The sequence below is a fragment of the Nicotiana sylvestris genome, chromosome 8 (genome assembly GCF_000393655.2).
Source record: "Nicotiana sylvestris chromosome 8, ASM39365v2, whole genome shotgun sequence".
Lineage (NCBI taxonomy): Eukaryota > Viridiplantae > Streptophyta > Magnoliopsida > Solanales > Solanaceae > Nicotiana > Nicotiana sylvestris.
In genome coordinates, this window is record NC_091064.1 from 132032142 (window position 1) to 132048966 (window position 16825).

At 39.7% G+C, this 16825-nt stretch overlaps 1 long non-coding RNA gene across 1 annotated transcript; it reads right to left on the reverse strand.

Moving 5' to 3' along the window:
- Positions 1 to 739: 739 nt before the first annotated feature.
- LOC138876489 (uncharacterized) lies at positions 740 to 16595 on the reverse strand. Its single transcript, XR_011401791.1, has 3 exons — positions 16235 to 16595; positions 14637 to 14752; positions 740 to 1126 (listed from the first exon to the last, which is right to left on the reverse strand). It is a non-coding gene; the product is annotated as an uncharacterized lncRNA (long non-coding RNA).
- Between the last annotated feature and the right edge of the window lie 230 nt (positions 16596 to 16825).

The window sequence follows — 16825 nt, forward strand, 5'->3', positions numbered from 1 at the left end:
CCCTCAGACTCTACTAAGATTGTCCATGAATTGTGAGACCTATGTAACCTAGAGCTCTGATACCAACTTGTCACGACCCAGATTTCCCACCCTCAGGAGTTGTGATGGCGCCTACTCGTGAAAGCAAGGCAAGCCAAGCATTATAGATTCATTACACTTTTTACTTAACCATTTTAACAGATCAATGTAATAGGTTCTCAACAACGGAATAATTAAAATTAACCAGAAATACCAATGACGAAAACATAATTGTTTAACCAATCACTGATACATAAATTTGAGATACAGCTCTACCCAGAATTTGGTGTCACAATATCACTGACTGTGTAGGAATACAACAAATAAGGGTTCGAAAGATAACTACAAGTTGTTTTAGAAATACATAGAAGAAACAGTATTGAAAGATAGAAGGAGACGCTAGGGCATGTGGATGGCTGCAGGACTACCTCGGGTCATCTGAATAGACTAAAGACAACACCCTCACTGCGATCCAAAAGCTGCAGCACCGGGATCTTCACAAAGTGCAGAGTGTAGAATCAGCATAACCGACCTTATGTGCTGGTAAGTTCCTAGCCTAACCTCGGCGAAGTAGTGATGAGGCTAGGACCAGACCACCAAATAAATATGTGCAGTTAAATCATATACATCGGAAAATAAAAGCAGATATTCACAATTAAAGATGGGGAAGGGAAAGCATGCTACGGGGAGTATCAGATAACAACAAAATACCAAAGAGGAATGTAAAGAAACAATAATTTAATTGCCAACAATACTGAGGAAAACAAATACAGTATTTACTTTCATTTGTTTCTTGTTGCAGACGTGCAACCCGATCCCATTTCATATATCTCGTTGCAGGCGTGCACCCCGCTCCCATTTCATATATCTCGTTGAAGGCGTGCAAACCCCTCCCATTTTATATATCTTGTTGTAGGCAAGCAACCCGCTCCCATTTCACCTATCTTGTTGCAGGCATGCAACCCGCTCCCGTTTCACATATCTTGTTGCAGACGTGTAACCCGGTCCAATTTCAAATCAACATCAATCACAAAACAATCCCGGCAAGGGAACAGGAGTATAACAACAACATCCCGGCAAGAGAGACAATATCGTAAACAATAACATCCTGGCAAGGGAGAGAATAATGATAATCAACATATTAAGCATGAATAAATCTCAACGGAGTCACAACAATTACAACACTAGACCCATGGGCATGCTAAACACTGACGTATAGATACTCGTCACCATGCCTATACATCATACTCCACAATTAACACATAGCAATTAAGATACAACTCCTAATCCCTCAAGCTAAGGTTAGACCAAACACTTACCTCGATGCCACAAACACAATTCAAGCCTCAACTACCGCTTTACCTCTTGTTTCCACCACCAATTCGCTTATAGCTAGCCATAAGTTACTTAACTATATCAATAAATGCTAAATGAATCAATTCTAAAGCACTAAAATAAGTTTTCCAATAATTTCCCCAAAAAGTCAAAAAATTGACCCTGGGCCCACATGGTTAAAACTCGAGGTTTGAACCAAAACCCGATTACCCATTCACTCACGAACCCAAATATATAATTTGTTTTGAAATCGAACCTCAAATCGAGGTCCAAATCCCCAAAATTTGAAAAATCTAAGTTCTACCCAAAACACCCAATTTCCTCCCATGAAAGCCCTTGATTTTGAGTTAAAATCATGTGAAAAGATGTTAAAGATTAATGAAAACGAGTTAGAAATGACTTACAATCGATTTGGAAAAGTACTTGTCTTTGAAAAATCGCCCAAAGGTGTTTAGGTATTGAAAAGGTTTGAAAAATGAAGAATTTTTGCCTAAGTTATGATTTTGCAGGTCGCAGATTTCACAATTGCAACTAGGGTTCACAATTGCGAACCCCTTCAAAACCTTCTAACTTCGCAAATGCAAAGGATACGTCGCATTTGCGACCATGGGCAATTCCGGTCACTTTCGCAATTGCGAGGGACCTGTCGCATTTGCGACATTGCAATTGCGAGGAAAGGTCGCATTTGCGACCAAGGCCTGCCAGCCTAGTCTTCGCAAATGCGAATGTTTTTTTTAAATGCGAGCTCGCAATTGCGAGCCAGGCTTCGTAATTGCGAAGCCTGCAGACCTGCAACACACATCAGTTTTTCCTAAGTTCAAAACTCTCTGTGGCCTATCCAAAACTCACCCGTGCCCTCGGGGCTCCAAACCAAACATGCATGCAAGTCAAAAAATATCATACGGACTTGCTCGTGCGATAAAATCATCAAAATAACATCAATAACCATGAATTTAGCACCAAAATCAAAGAAACATCTCATGAATTCTTAAGTTTCATTTCTAACAACCGATGGTCCGATTCACGTCATATCAAGTCCGTTTCTTACCAAATTTTATAGGCTCAACTTAAATAACATATAAGATCTGTACCGTGCTCCTGAACCAAAATACGGGTCTGATACCATCAAATTCTAATAAATTCAAGCTTCAAAAAACTCTTAAAATTTCAGTTAAATAATTTTCTTCAAAAATTCATTTCTCGGGATTAAGACCTCGGAATTCAATTCCGAGCATATGCCCAAGACTTATATTTTCCTACGGGCCCCCGAGACCGTCAAATCATGGGTCCGAGTCCGTTTACCCAAAATATTTACCAAAGTCAACTTAAATTTATTTTAAAATTACAATTTATCATTTTTCACAGATTTTTACATAATGGTTTTGCGGATACATGTTCGGACTGCGCATACAAAATCGAGGTGAGATAAAAAGGAGGTATTAAGGTCTCGGAACACAGAATTTATTTCCAAAACAAGTGATGACCTTTTGGGTCATCACAACCTGTGACCCATTTCTATGGCAAAACGAGGATGGGGGAGACCTAGGAAACACTTAGAGAATGGAACAACGACAACAATAGACAATACTAAAAGTGGATCTAGAGTTGATGCAAATTTGAATACCCCACTATCACAAGTGATGACGAGTGCGAATAGTCTAGTATCTGCAAGCCCTTAAATGGGTGAGGAATCTGGATCAAAATCAGATAGATCAGAGGTAATAGCTGGAGTTCAATTGCAAAATATACCTGAAATTCAAGCTGCAACTCAATCTAAAGGTGAAGCGAGTCAAATTCAACTAATGAAAGAGGATGAGGAGAAGGCGAATCAACCTAAGACATGGTCTGGTTTGTTTTCTCAAAATCGAGTAGCAGCTAATGGTATGCCTTTGCCTTTTATTCCTCCCATATTAATCGATGGTAGACCTATAGTAACATTGGAGCATTCTGAAATTGTGAAGCAAACTGAGGAATGGATGAATGTACTGGTGCTTTATGTGATTGGTGAAACCCCAATTTTTCTTCTATGAGTAGTTATATTGCTCGTAATTGGAATTCAGTGGCAGCCCCTGATATATATCTGCATGATGATGGATTTTATATTGTTAAATTCAAAAACATCCATGATAGGGATGAAATCCTATACTCAGGGCCATATACTATTAATAGTATGCCAATGATTCTAAAGGTTAGATCACCAGATGTTTATTTCAAACAGGAATTTCCTAGAACTATGCCCTTATGGATTAGATTTCCTAATTTACCACTAAATTGCTAGGGCTCGATTACTCTATGCAAAATTGCTAGCCGACTTGGAAAACCTCTATTTGCGGATGAATGTACTAGAAAGCAGATCAGAGTGTCGTATGCTAGAGTGTTAGTCGACATGTATGTGTGACACATGAATTATCGGTGGAAATTGAAATAGTTGATCCATCTGGACGTACATTTGCACAAGAAGTCACTTATGACCGGAAACCTGTGTTTTGCAAAGCTTGTGTCATGTATGGGCATGAGTGTAAAATAGACAATAGAAAGGTGAATCAACAGCCAAGGCATGGCCTAGTACATCAAGGCAACCAAGGAAATGGCATATAGACAAAGGGGAGCACGAAGGGAATTGAATATGCAATGGGTTAGCAAGCCTCAATAGAATAAGGAACATTTAAATGTTTCAGTACAACAGATGAGGCATGAGAATCAATTACAAAAGAATGATCAAAGTGAGAGGAAGTAATCTCCTGGGGAAGGGATTGTTGTTGTGACCCCTCAAACAGAACAAGCAGGAAAGATAGTTAATATTGGTTCTTCCTTTCAGACTACAGTACAAAGGCCGGGCACTATGTCATATTTAGCTCTTGTTCAGCAAGGAACAAGTCACTTACAACTGGGGGCTCCTGCTAGAACTACATATATTTTCTCTCCTCTGTCTAAAGGAATTTTGTGTGTTGATGAAGCAGGTAAACCTCCAGATGGGAGGAATGAACAACTTTTACAATGAATTGACTTATATGGAATGTGAGGGTCATGGATAAGCCCTTCAAGCAGAGGGAGATGGGAACTATTTGAAGAAGCATAGAATAAAACTAGCAGAGATACTTGAAACTCGAGTGAAGGCATCTAAATTTACTAATAGCCTAGCCAAAATTGCTAAAAGATGGAAGTTTGCTCATAACTATGCACTTGTTGTAAATGGTAGAAAATGGCTAATATGACATGATGATGCTGTTATGATACAACCCATATCCACACGCGTTAGTTCATGCCATATATTAGTTAACATAAATTCAAGAAGGAATTACCTTTGAGATGATAAGAAGTTAATCCTATTGGTCTTAAGTGATACAAGGGTGTATAAGGGTGATTAACAAGTATTAGAAGTTAAACGAATCAAGGATGTTGTAACTCGTATTTTCAGGTAAACCTAGAGGTTCTTAATACACTCAAGGTCATGTATTAAAGTGTTTGAATCATATAATATCCGTATCATAAGTCTTGAAGTCAAACGAGTTATGAAACAAAAGTCGACAAACGTTGTCGCAACTTAGGTTCATAATTTTACTTAAACATTAGGTTAAATGTTTCTAAGCTTTTCTCCTAATTTACAAGGAATTACGGGGTTATCTACCCACCAAATTAAAGATCTACGAGTCTAGTTTCCAACGCATTAAACCATTTGTCAATACGATCTCGGAGTATAGAGATATTCATATTTTCGGTAGATGACAAGTAGGTGCATCACCTACTTGCCAAAATGATAGGACAAAATCAAAAGACCTAAGTCGGCCAAGAGAGGACTTTTAAGGGTTTATGAAATCAGTTATTTCATCCATATTTCATACCCTCAAAACCAAAGTTAACCCCTGCAACTCCTCCCCAAAAATCCCACACAAACCCTAATCGATTTTCCCTCTGTTTCAAGTTCTATTTGAAGGTAAAACCTAGAGTTTGAAGAACCAAGGGAAGGGCTTAGTTATCCAACAAATAAGGTAAGTTACTGCCATCTTTCATACATTTTTCTCTTCTTTGAATTCATGGTAATTCTTTCGATACATGTAAGAACTCACGGAACGGTGATCGGAAGCCGTGAGTTCGAGTTATTCACTTGTAGCGGACTGTTTTGTGTTTCTATTGGGCTGCATATTTTACTAATATTTTGTGGTGTTTTGGAGGTGTAAGGGTGTGGAGGAACACCATATATATGTAGGGTTTTGGGCTGATAGTGATTCATAACATTTCCGGGTCGTTTGACACGACTACGGTGGTCATCGTATGTATGATGTAATTAGGTTGTGCGTGGACTATTTTGGGAGGCTCAATATGTTTATTATTGGTGTTGTTTGGGCTGTTTGGTTATTGTTTGGAATGGTGTGATGTCATATATATATAGGGGAGGTGCTGTCCGTTTCAACGTAAAATAGGTTGTGGTCGATACATAATAGTTATGACGCTTAAATGATAATGATAGTATCGTTTCTCTTATTGTAGACTAAGGAGTTGTGACACTTGCATAGCATGTGATTGGGGCAGTATATACAAGGTATGTGAGGCTATCCCTTTTCTTCTTTTGCACGACTCCGATTGTACATAATGTAATGAACGAGCTTCCAAAGATACTCTACTCTTAGAAGCTAGCAGTACTTACATTGCTTTCCCTCTTATGGAACGATTGATGTTAATGTTGCTTCTCTTATTCTTATGTTATCAATGTTGTTGGTACTTCCTGATTCTTATAAGGTTCATAGTGAAGAGTTAGTCCTAATAACGTGTACAGAGGATACCGACCTTACGTCACTCCAAAAGGTTTAGAATGTGATTCCATGAGTCGAGCATGCATTATATATATGTATCTATTTTACTCTACCGAGCCACGCTATAGTTGGCCGGGTACGGCACCTATTGTGCAACCACTGATCAGTTGGGTTTTACCGAGCTCCACGTGGCCGGGTACGATTCTACCGAGCCTTATGATGGCCGGGTACGTTTTTTTTACCGAGCCTATTATGGCTGGGTACGATATGATGATGATGATGCCCATAGAGGCGTATGTTTTAATAGTTTATGTATACATACAAATGTATCATGCATTTCATGTCAGTAGCCCTCAGAGGTACTCAGATGTTCCAGGTCGTATATTCTCTATCCCTGCTTACATTACTATTTATATTTATGGTTCCCTGCTTTACATACTCAGTACTTTATTCGTACTGACGTCCTTTTGTTTGTGGACGCTGCATGTTGTGCTGCAGGCCCTAATAGACAGGCAGGTGCAGCTCCCCCACCACATTAGGTTGTCCAGTTCAACAGTGATTGGCGAGATCCCTTCTCCGGACTTGCCGTGGTCTTAGTATGCATTTTTGTTATAGACATTATGGGTAGGTCGGGGCCCTGTTCCGGCTATGTTGCAGCACTTATGTTCATTTAGAGGCTCATAGACAAGTGTCGACTCATGTATAGTTTGGTATGCCTTGTCGGCTGGTTTTTGTTGTATAGTCTTTCATGGTAGCGTGGTAGCTCGTACCTTATATGTAGTTTCTTGATTGTCTGGTCATCCCCTGCTATGTATGTTCATGCCATCATATTTTATTGCTGGTTGTCCATGATCCAGGTCTACCATTTATATTGATCTCGTCAACCCTAAAAGATAATAAAAAAAAGGTTAGATAAAATGTACGTTGGTGCTCGGCAAGTATGGTCGGGTGCTAGTCATGGCCCTCCAGTTTGGGTCATGACATACTTGGTATCAGAGCAAGTCTGTCCTAGGGATTGTCTATGAGCCATGTCTAGTAGAGTCTTGACTATGGATGTGTAGCGTGCTACATTTATAATCAGGAGGCTACATGACATCTAGGGTTGTTACCTTCTTCCTGAATCTTGATCGTGTGTAGAGTTGAGTCGTAAGTGTTTGTCTCTAATATTCACCTTCTTTTCTTTCAGTGATGCCTTCGACTAGGAAGCAAACAATTAGTAGACGGCTTGATACAACTACGGGAGAGGGTACCGGTCAGGTGCCCCAAGCCAGAGCAGGCCAAAGTGAGGCTCAGAGTGAGATGACGTCTCATACCTCAGCTACCCCGTCTCCTCCAGAGGATATTAGGAGGCACCCAGCACCTTCAGTTCCTCCGTCTGGCTCTACAGACCAGGATATGCGGAGGGCTTTGCAGTTATTGACTAGTTTGGTAGCTACTCAGGCTCAGAGGTAGAATACAGGTGCTACTGAGAAACCAATTAGTACAAGAGTTCATGATTTTATTAATTTAGACCCTCCAGTGTTTACCGGATCAGACCCCAAGGAGGACCCGCAGACTTTTATTAACCAGGTTCATCGTACACTTCGGGTTATGCATGTTAGGGATACAGAGGCAATAGAGTTAGCTTCTTATCGGCTATGGGATTTAGCGATTCTCTGGTATGATAGTTGGGAGAGATCCAGGGGTTGGAACGCTCCTCCAGTTATGTGGAAGGAATTTTCTGAGGCCTTTCTTCGTCACTACTTGCCAGTTGAGATACGACGAGCTAGAGCTGATAAGTTCTTGAACCTTAGACAAGGTAATATGAATGTGCGAGAGTATAGTATGCAGTTCGATTCTTTAGCAAGGTATGTTCCCCATATGGTGGCCGAGATGAGTGATAGGGTGCATTGAACGGATTGGGACCACATCTGATAAATGAGTGCACGACAGCCTCCTTGGTAGAGGGCATGGATATTTCCCGTATTCAGGCTTATGCCCAGACCCTAGAGGATCGTAATCGCCAGCAGAGGGAAGATAGGGATCAGGATAGGGGCTAGCATAAGAGGGCGAGATTTGCAAGGTATTCTAATGACTTCAGAGGCAGCGTCAGGCCCCAGCCTTTGAGGAGTTCGGCGCCACCTGTAGCTAGTGCTCCCCCACAGTTTCAGAGGCCTCAATATGATCGATTTACCCATTCTGGTCCAGGTCAGAGTTCGCAGGCATCAGGCTCGCAACATCACAGGGATACTAGTCAGACGAGACCCACAACACCACGTTGTGATCAGTGCGACAAGGCCCACTTTGGACTGTGCCGTCGAGGTTCTTATGCATGTTATTCTTGCGAACAACCTGGCCATATGATCCGGGATTGTCCTAACAGGGGAGGTGATGGTATGGCTCAGCCAACTGGATCTGTGTCTGCTTCTTCCTCATCAGTTCGACCTCTAACACGCGGTTTTCAGCAGTCGACAGGTCGTGGTAGAGGTAGAGGTGCAGTGCCGAGTTTGAGGGGTGGTCAAAATCGAACCTATGCTCTAGTAGGTCGACAGGATCTCGAATCGTCTCCAAATGTTGTTACAGGTATATTATCTATGTTTTCTTATGATGTATATGTGCTGATTGATCTGGGATCTACATTATCATTTCTTACGCCCTTTGTGGCTAATAAGTTTGGCATTGAACCAGAATTGATAAGTAAACCCCTTGCGGTATCTACTCCGATAGGAGATTTTGTGATTGCTAGAAGGGTATATAGAGGTTGCACTGTGATGATTTGTAGTCGTCAAACCTCGGCAAATTTATTTGAGTTAGAAATGGTTGATTTTGATGTGATAATGGGAATGGACTGGTTGGCCTCATGCTATGCAAATGTTGACTGTCGTACGAAGATGGTTAGGTTCCAATTTCCGGGTGAACCCGTCATTGAATGGAAAGGGAACATTGCTACACCGAAAGGTAGGTTTATTTCCTATCTTAAGGCAAGGAAAATGATCTCAAAAGGTTACATTTATCATCTCGTTCGCGTTAGGGATGCGGAGGCGAAACCGCCTACTTTACAATCAATCCCTGTGGTCAACGAATTCCCAGATGTTTTCCCAGATGAACTCCCAGGCCTTCCTCCTGAAAGGGAGATTGAGTTTAGCATTGATGTGTTGCCTGACACTCAACCGATCTCTATTCCTCCATACAGAATGGCCCCGGCAGAGTTGCGAGAGTTGAAGGTGCAGTTGAAGGACTTGCTGGATAAGGGCTTTATTAGGCCTAGCACTTCACCTTGGGGTGCACCAGTCCTATTCGTGCGGAAGAAAGACGGGTCGTTACGGATGTGTATCGACTATCGACAGTTGAATAAGTCTACTATAAAGAACAAGTATCCACTTCCAAGAATTGATGACCTGTTTGACCAACTCCAGGGTGCCAAGTATTTCTCTAAGATTGATTTACGTTCAGGGTATCATCAGGTGAGGGTTAGGGAGAAGGATATTCCAAAGACGGCCTTCCGGACAAGATATGGGCACTTTGAGTTCTTGGTGATGTCGTTCGGGCTAACAAATGCCCCAGCAGCTTTTATGGATCTCATGAATACTATATTCAGGCCCTATCTTGATGTGTTCGTGATTGTATTCATTGATGACATTCTAGTGTATTCTCGTTCGGAGGTGGAACATGCGGGCCACTTGCGGATAGTATTACAGACGCTTCAGGATCGTAAGTTATATGCTAATCTCTCCAAATGTGAATTTTGGCTGAACTCAGTAGCGTTCCTTGGCCATGTGATATCTGACAAGGGTATTAGTGTCGACACTCAGAAGATCGATGCAGTAAAGAATTGGACGAGACCTACAATACCATCAGAAGTCCGCAACTTCCTAGTTCTAGCAGGATATTATAGGCGGTTTGTGGAAGGGTTTTCCTCTATATCATCACCATTGACTAAGTTAACACAGAAAGCTACCAAGTTCCAGTGGTTTGACACTTGTGAACGTAGTTTTTAGGAGCTGAAGAATCGATTGACATCCGCACCAGTGCTCACTCTTCCTGAAGGAACAGAAGGTTATGTGGTATATTGTGATGCCTCAGGTATAGGTTTGGGGTGCGTATTGATGCAGCGTGGGAAGGTGATTGCTTATGCATCAAGACAATTGAAGAAGCATGAAAAGAATTATCCAACCCATGATTTGGAATTGGCTGCAGTAATATATGCTTTGAAGATATGGCGGCACTACTTATACGGCGTCCATGTTGACATCTACACAGATCACAAGAGTTTACAATACATCTTCAAGCAGAAAGAGTTGAATTTGAGGCAGCGTAGGTGGCTTGAATTATTGAAAGACTACGACGTCGAGATATTGTATCATCCCGGTAAAGCCAATGTTGTGGCAGACGCTCTCAGCCGTAAATCAATGGGAAGCTTAGTACATATTGAGGCAGGTAGATGGGGGTTGATTAAAGAGCTTCATCAGCTAGCCAATATGAGAATCAGATTGTTAGACTCTGATGACGGAGGTGTTACTGTACAGAATACATCAGAATCATCTTTGGTAGCCGAGGTAAAAGCACGACAATATGAAGATCCTATCTTAGTACGATTAAGAGAGAGCATTCAGCAGTGTAAAAGTATGGCTTTTGAGATCGGAAGAGATGGGGCACTGAGATACCAGGGCCGATTATGTGTGCCTAATGTGGCAGGGTTGCGAGAGAAGATTATGAATGAGATTCATCAATCCCGATATTCCATCCATCCCGGCTCGACAAAGATGTATCATGATGTCAAGGAGCAGTATTGGTGGGATAACATGAAGAAGTCTATTGCAGAATTTGTAGCCTAGTGTCCCAATTGTCAACAAGTAAAGATAGAACATCAGAAGCTCAGTGGATTGCTTCAGAATATAGATATTCCGACTTGGAAATGGAAGATGATTAATATGGACTTCATTATTGGATTACCTCGCTCTTATCATAAGTTTGACTCCATCTGGGTGATAATTGATCGACTTACAAAATGTGCCCATTTTCTGCCAGTTAAGACAACTTACACGGCTGAAGATTATGCGAAGTTGTATATCAAGGAGATTGTTAGGCTTCATGGTGTGCCGGTATCTATTATATCAGACCGAGGAGCTCAATTTACAGCTAACTTTTGGAGGTCTTTTCAGAAGGGTTTAGGCACACAAGTGAATCTCAGCACTGCATTTCATCCGCAGACTGACGGACAGGCTGAACGTACCATTCAGACACTGGAAGATATGCTACGAGCATGTGTTCTAGATATTAAGGGAAATTGGGATGACCATATTCCACTCATAGAATTCGCCTACAATAATAGCTACCATTCTAGTATTAAAATGGCCCCATACGAGGCACTATACAGGAAAAGATGTAGATCACCAGTTGGATGGTTCGAAGTCGGTGAAATAGAATTATATGGGCTAGATTTGATTCACCAAGCTATTGAGAAGGTGAAAGTGATACAGGAGCGATTGAAGATGGCACAAAGTAGGCAAAAATCTTATTCCGATGTCCGACGTCGTGATCTGGAGTTTGAGGTTGGTGATTGGGTTTTCCTGAGGATCTCACCAATGAAGGGTATTATGCATTTTGGGAAGAAAGGTAAGCTGAGTCCAAGGTATATCGGGCCGTATAAAATTCTTCGACGGATTGGACAGGTTGCTTATGAGTTAGAATTGCCATCCGAATTGGAATTTGTCCACCCGGTATTCCATGTATCTATGTTGAGGAAATGTATTGGAGACCCTTCTCGAGTCGTCCCTATCAAAGATGTACAAGTTACAGAGGACCTATCATATGAAGAAGTGCCAGTGGCGATATTAGATCGACAAGTCCGCAAGCTGAGAACAAAAGATGTAGCTTCCATCAAAGTATTGTGGAGGAACAAGAATATGGAAGAAATAACATGGGAAGCAGAAGAGGAGATGAAGTCTAAATACCCGTACCTATTCCAGAATGAAGATAACAAGGATGCTGGTGGAACACATGATACATTGGAAGGTGAAATGGCTCTATGAGGTAAGCAATAACTTGAGAATACTCTTCCTTAATACAAAATGGCGATATGCAGATAATGTACATGTCCATAATGCTTTGCATACTCTTGTAAGGCCATACATTGAGTTAACCGCTTGCAAGTTTGTCCTCTATTTATGGGAGAAACTTGACCGGAATCCACGATGATTTAAACTCCCCATGAACCCTTACATTCGAGGACGAATGTTCCTAAGGGGGAAGGGTGTTACAACCCATATCCACACGCGTTAGTTCATGCCATATATTAGTTAACATAAATTCAAGAAGGAATTACCTTTGAGATGATAAGAAGTTAATCCTATTGGTCTTAAGTGATACAAGGGTGTATAAGGGTGATTAACAAGTATTAGAAGTTAAACGAATCAAGGATGTTGTAACTCGTATTTTCAGGTAAACCTAGAGGTTCTTAATACACTCAAGGTCATGTATTAAAGTGTTTGAATCATATAATATCCGTATCATAAGTCTTGAAGTCAAACGAGTTATGAAACAAAAGTCGACAAACGTTGTCGCAACTTAGGTTCATAATTTTACTTAAACATTAGGTTAAATGTTTCTAAGCTTTTCTCCTAATTTACAAGGAATTACAGGGTGATCTACCCACCAAATTAAAGATCTACGAGTCTAGTTTCCAACGCATTAAACCATTTGTCAATACGATCTTGGAGTATATATATATTCATATTTTCGCAAGCCTGCGCAGATTGGTAGATGACAAGTAGGTGCATCACCTACTTGCCAAAATGATAGGACAAAATTAAAAGACCTAAGTCGGCCAAGAGAGGACTTTTAAGGGGTTATGAACTCAGTTATTTCATCCATATTTCAGACCCTCAAAACCAAAGTTAACCCCTGCAACTCCTCCCCAAAAATCCCACACAAACCCTAATCGATTTTCCCTCTCTTTCAAGTTCTATTTGAAGGTAAAACCTAGAGTTTGAAGAACCAAGGGAAGGGCTGAGTTATCCAACAAGTAATGTAAGTTACTGCCATCTTTCATATATTTTTCTCTGCTGTGAATTCATGGTAATTCGTTCTATACATGTAAGAACTCACGGGACGGTGATCGGAAGCCGTGAATTCGAGTTATTCACTTGTAGCAGACTGTTTTGTGGACTGTTTTGTATTGTTATTGGGCTGCGTGTTTTACTACTATTTTGTGGAGTTTTGAAGGTGTAAGGGTGTGGAGGAATACCATATATATGTAGGGTTGTGGGCTGATAGTGATTCGTAATATTTCTGGGTCGTTTGACACGACTACGGTGGTCGTCGTATGTATGATGTAATTAGGTTGTGCGTGGACTGTTTTGAGAGGCTCAATATGTTTATTATTGATGTTGTTTGGGCTGTTTGGTGATTGTTTTGAATGGTGTGAAGTCATATATATAGGGGAGGTGCTGTCCGTTTCAACGTAAAATAGGTTGTGGTCGATACATAATAGTTATGACGCTTAAATGATAACGATAGTATCGTTTCTCTTATTGTAGACTAAGGAGTTGTGACAATTGCATAGCTTGTGATTGGGGAAGTATATACAAGGTATGTGAGGCTATCCCTTTTCTTCTTTTGCACGACTCCGATTGTACATAATGTAATGAACGAGCTTCCAAAGATACTCTACTCTTAGAAGCTAGCAGTACTTACATTGCTTTCCCTCTTATGGAACGATTGATGTTAATGTTGCTTCTCTTATTCTTATGTTATCAATGTTGTTGGTACTTCCTGACTCTTATAAGGTTCGTAATGAAGAGTTGGTCCTAATAACGTGTACAGAGGATACCGACCTTACGTCACTCCGAAAGGTTTAGAATGTGATTCCATGAGTCGAGCATGCATTATATATATATATATATATTTTACTCTACCGAGCCGCGCTATATTCGGTCGGGTACGATACATATTGTGCAACCAATGATCAGTTGGGTTTTACCGAACTCCATATGGCCGGGTACGATTCTACCGAGCCTTATAACGGTCGGGTACGTTTTTACGAAGCCTATTATGGCTGGGTATGATATGATGATGATGATGCCCATATATGCATATGTTTTAAAAGTGTATGTATACATACATATGTATCATGCATTTCATGTCAGTAGCCCTCAGGGGTACTTAGATGTTCCAGGTTGTATATTCTCTATCCCTGCTTACATTACTGTTCATATTTATGGTTCCTTGCCTTACATACTCAGTACTTTATTCGTACTGACGTCCTTTTATTTGTGGACGCTGCATGTCCTGCTGCATGCCCTAATAGACAGGCAGGTGAAGCTCCCCCACCACATTAGGTTGTCCAGTTCAGAAGTGATTGGCGAGATCCCTTCTCCAGACTTGTCGTGGTCTTGGTATGCATTTTTGTTATAGACATTATGGGTATGTCGGGGCCCTATTCCGGCTATGTTGCAGAGGCTCATAGACAAGTATCGACTCATGTATAGTTTGGTATGCCTTGTCGGCTGGTTTTTGTTGTATAGTCTTTCATGGTAGCGTGGTAGCTCGTACCTTATATGTAGTTTCTTGATTTTCTGGTCATCCCCTGCTATGTATGTTCATGCCATCATATTTTATTGCTGGTTGTCCATGATCCAGGTCTACCATTTATATTGATCTCGTCAACCCTAAAAGATAATAAAAAAAGTTAGATAAAATGTACGTTGGTGCTCGGCAAGTATGGTCGGGTGCTAGTCATGGCCCTCCAGTTTGAATCGTGACATGTTAATGTTTCAATATTGGACATACATCGAAAATATATTCATTGTAAAGTTGTTGATAGAAAGTCTAATTTCAAATCTGTAATGACAGTGATATATGGAAAGAATACTATAGCGGAAAGAAGGGACCTATAGGCTGGACTTTTGGGGGTTGGAAGTGCTATAAATGAACCATGGTGCATCTGTGGTGAATTTAATACTCCCTTACACTCTACAGACAGAACAAGTGAGCATCAAGTCACAGAATATGAAAGACGAGAATTTCAACAAGTCTTACACTCTCTCAACTTGACAGATATGAAAGCTTCTGGAAGATTTTTTATTTGGACAAATAGCATGTATGGAGCAAATTTGACAGTTTTATGTAATGCTCCTTGGACCATAGAATTTTGTAATCTAACTTCAAAGAAGTACCTTGTGTGTGTACCAAATATAAATATTTTAAATTTAAAGGTACGGAATGTGCACATGGCTAAAATATAACTATTTTAAATTTAAAGGTATCGAGACACGGGAATGCGCACATAATCCTTTTTATTATTTAAGCATATTAATCCAAAGTTCGAATATGAACACATGAGCTAATATTTAAAGTGTGTCAAACTTTTCTGGCGTATTTAGAGTATACCATTTATTTGTCTTTTTTTTTTTTTTTTATCCTAGACAATTATTTATACTAATATTTTACCTAACAGTAAAGAAAATACTCTTCAAATATTTCTTCTTACTTGTGGAATATGATCCCTACTAGGACATTAATGTCTTCGCAATAGCTAACAACGAATTCTTTTAGGATTTAACATACGAAAAAATGCAAAAAGCATAAAAATTGATCTCTAAACGAAGTATGAAGAATAATGATCCAAAGTCACCTTAAAAAGACATGCCAAAGTTTAACTAATCTGTCCCTCGTGTATTAATCCTTTAAGCGCACAGTGAACATAAAATTATACGTTTAATAACAAAAAGAACTATTAACCCAAATTAATTCAAATCTTTAAAACTACAAAAAAAAAATTATATTATTCCAAGACAGACACTACTTGTTTAACTTCTTAAAGAAATACCTAGATAAAGTATCTATCCCAATATTATAAAAAATCAGTTCAGCACAATTCAATATAAAGTATTGTTTAAAATTAACTATGTTGGCTCCATCCCCTTTCATTAATGAAATTTTTTGTACTTGTTAAACTATTCTAACACTAAGTTTAGTTAACCGAAGAAAAACCATATAATGCTTTAACTCCATGAAAACTGAAATACCATTCTTTACCCATATCTCCAATTGATGATCCTTTAAGATTGTAGATATACCGGACAAGAAAAAACAATATCATGCTTCAACTCATTATCACTTTTAATTGATAAGAATGAATTGAATCTCACCTTTTGCGAAAATCACAGAATAAGAACACAACGGCTAATCTGCTGATTTTTAAAGCTAGCAACGCAAACTTTTTAGAACCGCAAACAAAATCTCGAAATTTGGCTTCGAACTGAATAACTTAACCAAACTTTTCCTCCAAGTGAATTTTTCTATAAGAGAACAGATTCGTTTCTCTCAATCTCCGTTACATTTTTACTTCTTTTGTGAAATGTTTTCTTTCTCTTTTCAACGTTACTTTCCTTCTGTTTCAAAGATTTTTTCTCCTTTTCAAAATATTGCCCTCCCTCCTTTATGTGAATGTGTGTCCTCTTATATGTAGATGTGTGGGTTATTATACGTAGATGTGTGGGATAATGGTGAGATGAGTGGAGGGAGTGGGAAGTGATTGTGAGGTGTGTGCTGTGAATGGAGAGGGAAACGTGAGGGATATGGGGATTAAGCATTTTTTTTTAAAAAAAAAAAGTAAAAATCAAATTTTTAAATAAAGTTTGATAACAAACTTCATTACTTTAACATGATTTTACTTCATTTCAAATCTTTTTTTTTGTCTTTAATTTAAAAAGATAATTAAATTATGAAAATAAGAAGAA